This window comes from Aotus nancymaae, unplaced genomic scaffold (genome assembly GCF_030222135.1).
Source record: "Aotus nancymaae isolate 86718 unplaced genomic scaffold, 86718_ANA_hifiasm-v0.15.2.pri h1tg000081l, whole genome shotgun sequence".
NCBI lineage: Eukaryota > Metazoa > Chordata > Mammalia > Primates > Aotidae > Aotus > Aotus nancymaae.
The window spans coordinates 1846687-1854762 of NW_026988496.1; the positions used below are offsets into that span (position 1 = coordinate 1846687).

General features: G+C 39.2%; 1 pseudogene; it reads right to left on the minus strand.

The window, feature by feature from the left end:
- Positions 1-6673: 6673 nt before the first annotated feature.
- On the minus strand, positions 6674-7357 carry LOC105732800 (cleavage and polyadenylation specificity factor subunit 5-like; annotated as a pseudogene).
- Between the last annotated feature and the right edge of the window lie 719 nt (positions 7358-8076).

Sequence of the window (8076 nt, forward strand, 5' to 3'; positions counted from 1 at the left end):
AATCAGATCTTGTAGTAACTAACAGACTGAGAGTTCACTCATTACTGTGAGGACAGCACCAAGACAATGAGGGATCCACCCCTGTGACCCAAGCATCTCCCATCAGTCCTGCCTCCAACATTGGGGATCAAATTTTGATATGAGATTCCCAGGGAAAAAATATCCAAACTATATTACATACTGAATAAATCATCTGTTTAAACTGAAGTTCATCAGAAAAATGTGGAACCGTAGGTGAGAAAAGTGGTGTGGAAGAAAAGACTTAAAACTGACATACAATTTTGTACCATTGCTGTGTATAAATTAGATTATTTTGGTGTATCCAGTTATTTTTGGTCTTAGTCATATACTACTACTGATATATTTATTATAAGTTAATGGCATATAGCTTCTAGCATACTCACCATAGCATACTGGGAGATTTAGGCCAGGGCTATGCCATATTGGTCTCAGGCAATAGTACTATCTAGGACCAATTATTGCCTTCAGAGATCTCCTGCCAGAAACCAACCTATCCCCAATTGCATGTTTTGGGTCTTCATTTTTTCTTGAGACACTATGAGCTTAATTTAGTTTTGTATTCAGTTGATTAGTTTCTACCTAATAGAAAGATAAGTCCCCAAAGAAACAAACTTCCTCCTAGTCCCCAGAACAAACATAACAAAATAACAAATCAGTACTATAAGTGCTACATCAGTTGTATAAGAAATGATGTATGATATCAAGGAATCTAGTTAGGAAATGAGACTAAGAACTAAAACATGGCTGGGTGCAGTAGCTCACGCCTATAATCCCAGCACTTTGGGAGGCCGAAGCAGGTGGATCACCTGAGGTCAGGAGTTCGAGACCAGCCTGGCCAACATGGTGAAACCCTGTCTCTACTAAAAATGCAAAAAATTAGCTGGGCGTGGTGGCAGGTGCCTGTAATCCCAGCTGCTTGGGAGGCTGAGACAGGAGAATTTTTGAACCTAGGAGACAGAGGTTGCAGTGAGCCGAGATTAAGTCATTTCACTCTAGCCTGGGCGACAGAACAAGACTCTGTCTCAAAAAACAAAAAACAAAAAACCCCAAAAAACTAAAAACTAAAACAATTAAAGAATAAATGATACAGAGTAATATAATTAATTGCCAAATTGTATACAACTTAATGAATATAGGAATTCAAAGAAGAAAAATCAATATAGACTGTAATGGTTGCTGAAAGCTTCATTTATGTTGTTGGTAAGACTGAAATGAATTTGAGTTACATAAAAACAAAGGGAGGAGGTATATCAGGTGAAGCCAGTAGTATGAATAAAGACACATTGATAGGAATGAACGAATTTTGTTCAGGAAATAGTGAAATAATTACTCTAACAGTGGGTATGTTTTCAGGGGGAGAGGTAGAATGGGACTAGATTATGGATGGCCTGGAAAGGACCCACAATAGTTACATAAGCATACAACATTCAAGAATGAAAATACCATTGGAGGTGGACAGTATTTTAACTAGCTAAGGAAATGTTTCTCTTTGACCAGATTGAAGAAATAGCAGTAAACCTATGGAACTGGGCACTTAACAAGAGAGGAAGTTATCATATAAATGAAGAGCAGAAAACTAAAAGTACGTATACATATTGTGACTCATATAATGAGGAGTGTTTTTACTGTGTATCGGGTAGTGTTCCTGCAGTTTAAATAATGTTTTGACCAGTTCTTAGATAGAGATTTGTTAAAAGACAAACAACCCACACTGGTTTCTCAAATAGCCTCCCTCAGTTTTATGATTTTTTAGAGGTTAGCTCCTTATTAACAAAAATTTAAAGGTGTCACCACTCCAGAAATAGTCTAGAGGTGAACAACAAAGATGATTAAAAGGTGGGACACTGAGAACTTAAAGAAATGTTAAAGGGCATGGATTATTTCTCATGGAGATGATAAAAATCTTCAGGGTTCTGAAGGACCATCAAATAGTAGTTTCCCCTCTATTAATAATAGAATGATAAGTGTTGCCATGTGACAGATTTAGATTTTAAAAGAGTAGTTTCCTCAGGAGGTGGATTGATAAACATTGGAATGAGTTACTGAGAAAAACTATAGAAATTCTTTCTACCTGTGAGAGAAAACAACAACAAAAACCAAAAATCTCCAAGTAAACTCATCTTCTTGGATGCTTTGAATGTGGTCCACTGTCTGGCACTGTTCTAGTGCTTTAGCTAAATGGGCAAAGTCTAGTGTGCTGACAGTTACTGATTTTCAACAGGCATAGTGACAGCAAATGCATTTATGGGACGTATTTTGCCCATAAAGGATACATTGAAGTAACAAACCAAAGGGTGAACCTCTGAACTGCTTGACATTGTAAAGACAAATGACTTTTGTCTGTATGCAACAAATAGAATTTATTATTATTTATCTTTGTGAATATAAACAAAACTGTACACAATTTTCATGAAGACATAGGGTAATTTTGCTTAATATAATCAATAATATACTATCTCATGAGTCCACTCTATTAGCATGTTTAGAGAACAGTTCTAGCTCTTTAACTCTTAAGATAAATTGGTATCATTGCTCCCAGGAGCCTTAGATCCTGTAGTTATGGGGAGGTAAGAGCTAGGAATTGATGAGTGGAAGAAACCTTAGTACACAGGTGAACTGTGTGATATTAAAGTGCATTAATTCTTAATCCTACCCTTCTGCATATGAAGGAATATTGCTTTAGCTGTTTACTGCTTATCAAATAGGGATATGGTGGATGAAGTGGCTATCGCAGCCTCTTCCCATGTACTGTCTCATTTCTTTCTTTCTTTTTTTAGGGAAGGCAAGGGGTAAGGGCAGAACCACACAGTGTTGATGAGGTTAGGGCCAGGGAGATGAGAGAGCTAGGGAAGAGAAAAGAGAATGTTAAAAACAAAAAGGGGGGCGTGTAAGAGGGAAAAATACTAAATAGGGGTAAGGAAAGTGGGGAAAGTGGAGAAAAAAGGGGGAAGCAAGGAGAGGAGAAAGGCAAGAGGGGAGAGATGAAGAGGGAGAGGCAAGAGATAAGAGAAGAACAGGGAAGGATGAGAGGGGACAAGAGACAGTAAAGAAGAGAGTCCCATGTACTGTCTCATTTCACATAGCAGTTCTTAATCAGATATTTGGGTGCTTGTTACGTGTATCATACTTTTTTTTGATATAATGGAGAATAGGTTGTTAGTGCAGGAGGCCTCCAAGTTAAAATAATTTTATTTCAAAAATATGTTTATTGGAGGATATTTTGTTTCCTTAAAAACAAATTTAGTGTGCCTGGATTATGCTATGTGATGAAATCATGAAGATGTATAAGCTGCAATTCTTTATTATTTGGAAGAATTATGGAACAATGAACAAGAAAGTCAGAAGTAGATGAACGACTTGTAAGTTTTAGTTTTAGACCTGTTGCATTTGAGATGACAGTAAGGTTGGAGATGGGAGACTAGAGCTTACGAGAAAGGTAAGGATTGAGCCTGTAGATTTGGCTATTAATTACACAGTGGTGGTAGTTGAAGCCAGAAGAGTAGTTGAGTTCTTTGAGGGAAAAAATAGAAATAAAGAAAAATTAAAAGAGCAGTGGTTCTTAAATATTGGTATAAATCAGAATCAGGCTGGTCGTGGTGGCTCATGCCTGTAATCTCAGCACTTTGGGAGGCTGAGGCAAGTGGATCATCTGAGGTCAGAAGTTCAAGACCAGCCTGACCAACATGGTGAAACCCAGTTTCTACTAAAAATACAAAAGTTAGCCGGGCATGGTGGTGCATGCCTGTAATCCCAGCTACGCGGGAGGCTGAAGCAGGAGAATCACTTGAACCCAGGAGGTTCAAGGTTGCAGTGAGCTGAAATCGCACCATTGCACTCCAGGCTGGTGACAAGAGCAAAACTCCATCCCCCACCCCCCTAAAAAATCAGAATCACCTGTGAAGCCTGTTAAAAATACAGATGCCCAAACCCTACCATTGTTGGTTTTGATTCATTCAGGTTTGGGATGAAATCTGGGCATGTCTATAATTCGAAAAAATGTCTCAGGAATTCTCATGCACGCCAAAATTTAAGAACCAGTGGTATAGAGAGAAGAACAAAGTAGTGAGATTTTAACTCTGAATCTACCAGGTTCAAAGTTAAATAAAAAGAATAAGGATAGGTGAACAAAAAGGAACAGTCAAAAAATTCTACAGGAGATTTGTTAGTCATTTATTGCATGGATTCTCCTTATAGGCTTCTTGTACCACATTATGGTACGTAGCAAGTGAAAGGGAAAAGGTAAGGTACCAGAACAAAGATACCAGTCATACATTATGCTTGAGGATTTGGGAAGGAATAGTTTAAAGCTAGATAAACAATAAATTAAAAAAATTTATAAATGTCAGCTTCCCAAGTAGCTGGGACTGCAGGCATTCACCACCACACCCCACTAATTTTTGTATTGTTTGTAGATATGGGTTTTGCCATGTTGCTCAGGCTGGTCTGAAGCTCCAAGGGAGTAATGTTTTCCAAAAAGGTTATGACCATTACGAAATGTTGCTATGAAGTCATGGAAGGTGATCTTTAGGAGTGCAGTTTTAGTAAAGTGGTAAGGATGCAAAACAGATTGAGGGCAATTAAGGAGATGAGTGAGTAGCAAGACAATAGAGGTAGTAGACAGACTTTTCAATTCAAGAAGTTTGTTAATAAAAGGAAGAGGAGAAATGGGATGCAGGCTTGAAGCATAGTGGGGTTAGTTGATTTTTTTTTCAAGATGAGGAGATGGGGACATTTGAAGGTAGAGAAGAAGGAATGAACTGAGAGGGAACTACTCAAGATACTTTTAGAAAGGGGCAATAATTGGGCGTGGTGGCTCACGCCTGTAATCCCAGCACTTTGGGAGGCTGAGGCTGTTGGATCACGAGGTCAGGAGTTTGAGACCAGCCTGGCCAAGATGGTGAAACCCCGTCGCTACTAAAAATTCAAAAAAATTAGCCAGACATGGTGGCATACACCTGTAATCCCTGCTACTTTGTAAGGCTGAGGCAGAAGAATTGCTTGAACCTTGGAGGCAGAGGTTGCAGTGAGCCAAGATCGTGCTACTGCACTCTAGCCTAGGTGACAGAGTGAGACTGTCTCAAAAGAAAAAAAAAAAAGAAAGAAAGGGGAAATAATTGAGAGATCAGAGTCTGAAAATATTGAAAGATTAGCAAACTTTGGAACTTTGAAATAAAGAAGGGAAACATTTTATTTTTATTTTCTTTATTTTATTTTATTTTACTTTACTTTAAGTTCTGGGATACATGTGCAGAACGCGCAGGTTTGTTACATAGGTATACTTGTGCCATGGTAGTTTGCTGCACCTATCAACCCGTCATCTAGGTTTTAAGCCCCAAATGCATTAGGTATTTGTCCTAATGCTCTCCCTCCTCTGACTCCCCACCTCCTGACAGGCCCCGGTGTGTGATGTTCCCTTCCCTGTGTCCATGTGTTCTTACTGTTCAACTCCCACTTATAAGTGAGAACATGTGGTGTTTGGTTTTCTGTTCCTGCATTAGTTTGCTGAAGATGATGGTTTCCAGTTTCATCCATGTCTCTGCAAAAGACATGAACTCATTCTTTTTTATGACTGCAGAGTGTTCCACGGTGTATATGTGCCACATTTTCTTTATCCAGTCTATCATTGATGGGCATTTGGGTTGGTTCCAAGTCTTTGCTATTGTAAATAGTGCTGCAATAAACATACGTGTGCCTGTGTCTTTATAGTAGAATGATTTATAATCCTTTGGGTATATACCCAGTAATGGGATTGCTGGGTCGAATGGTATTTCTGGTTCTAGATCCTTGAGGAATAACCACACTGTCTTCCACAATGGTTAAACTAATGTAACTCCCATCAACAGTGTAAAAGCATTCTTCTTTCTCCGCATCCTTGCCCTCTGTTGTTTCCTGACTTTTTAATGATCACCATTCTAACTGGCACGAGATGGTATCTCATTGTGGGTTTGATTTGCATTTCTCTAATGACCAATGATGATGAGCTTTTTTTCATATGTTTGTTGGCCATATAAATGTCTTCTTTTGAGAAGCATCTGTTCATACCCTTCACCCACTTTTTGATGGGTTGTTTGTTTTTTTTTCTTGTAAATTTGTTTAAGTTCCTTGTAGATTCTGGATATTAGCCCTTTGTCAGATAGATAGATTACAAACATTTTCTTCCATTCTGTAGGTTGCCTGTTCACTCTGATGATAGTTTATTTTACTTTGCAGATGCTCTTTAGTTTAACTGGATCCCATTTGTCAATTTTGGCTTTTGTTGCCATTGCTTTTGGTGTTTTAGTCATGAAGTCTTTGCCCATGAGTATTCCCTGAATGATATTGCCTAGGTTTTCTTCTAGGGTTTTTATGGTTTTAGGTTTTATGTTTAAGTCTTTAATCCTTATTGAGTTAATTTTTTTTAGAAGTCCATTTTCTTTAATGTTGTACAAAAAAGTATGAGTAGAACCAAAAGTAAATAAACATTATCATACTTGTTTACACCACTATCTAGTTCTTCATATTAATTTCACTATTCAAATGATAGTAGGTGGCAATTTAGGGATCCCAAAAGAGATAAAACTAAAAAAACCTTTCTACCACAGTTATTCCACACTGTACGTGGCGATGCTCGCAGAGACAAGTGGCTTCTTTTACTTCTCCACTGGGCAGGAATTCAGTTGTATATAAAATTTTACCTGCTCAACAGCTGAGGGAGACTAGAAATGATGAGTCCATATCCTGGTGCTTTGTCATACAATTCAAACAATGGTGCAGCTACCAGCTTGTACTTTTTAGGGACTGCAAACAAAGCTTTTTCTTGTAGCTGAACCAGAAACAACTTCTTATGTTCCTTAGGTTTTGTAACATGTGCAGGAATATATGGATACTGAGGAGGTTCAAAAGTTGTTCTCCACCAGTTACCAATGCAGTCATCAATGACTCAGTGTTGCAGAACTCTATCCTGACGATGCAGTATCTCTGTCATTAAGCATTTTAGTCCTTCAACTTCATCTTCTCCTAGGTTAAGTTTACCACCAGGTAGTTTGAAGAAAGTTGTTCCCAGCTGTAGCAGTAACACATGGGGTAACCGATGCTCATGTACAATCAGAACCCCTTCTACAGTCCTCCTCATTCCAATTTAATCAAATTCTTCCCTCATGTGCTGAAATCTGGCTGCAACAGAGCTGTCCTTCTCTTAGAGAGGCTCTTTTGTACCAAAAGTGTAATTGGTAAGAGGGTACAGGTTGATGGTGCATGCCAAGGTGAGGGGCTTGGTCTGCTGGATGTACTTGTTGCCGAACTGAGTGACCTCCGGGGACCAGCCGGTCTGCTAATGATTGGGAGGCACCACAGACATGCTGGCAAACTCTGGCGCTTGTGGTGAACATAAAGTGGGAGGCAGGGGAGACTTTCCCTGTGCGGGAAGTGGTTATTTGCGACAACCTCAGTGGCCACCGCCTACCATTAACAGGAGAGCGCAAGAGGAGAGGTTAGGAGTTTTTCAAAAGTAGTTTGTGGGAAGGGGTGGGGGTAACTAGGCAATAGGTGCTGATTGCTTGGATAGAAGATGAAAATATAGGGATTGGAAGCTTTCCTCTTGTACTGAGTCACTTCTGGGTGGGACCGTAGGAGTGGTTGGTGGGTACAGGTGGAGCCATGGGTGTCGGACATGTAAGAAACCTGTAGACATCTCAAAAGGCCAATCTTAGTTTCTACAATAGTCATGTTATCTGCAGGAATAATTGGAATAGTTGCACATTTTGTGACCTCTGGAATAATGGCTGGTAATCATTTAACTAACTATGCCTACGTCTTAGTAGAAAGCAGGCCCCTTTCATCCTTCTAACCTGGTTGGTGGCCTTTCAGTAATTTCACAACGACGGTTTAGTTTTTGGGAAAGGCTGTTATCATTTAAACTATAAACTAACTTTCTCCCAAAGTTAGCGTGGCCCATGCCCAGGAATGACCAAGGATAGCTTGGAAGTTAAAGGCGAGATGGAATAAATGATGTCAGATTTCTCTTAATGTCATCATTTTGCAAAGGCAGTTTCAGTGAGTCAGATTTATCTTAATGTC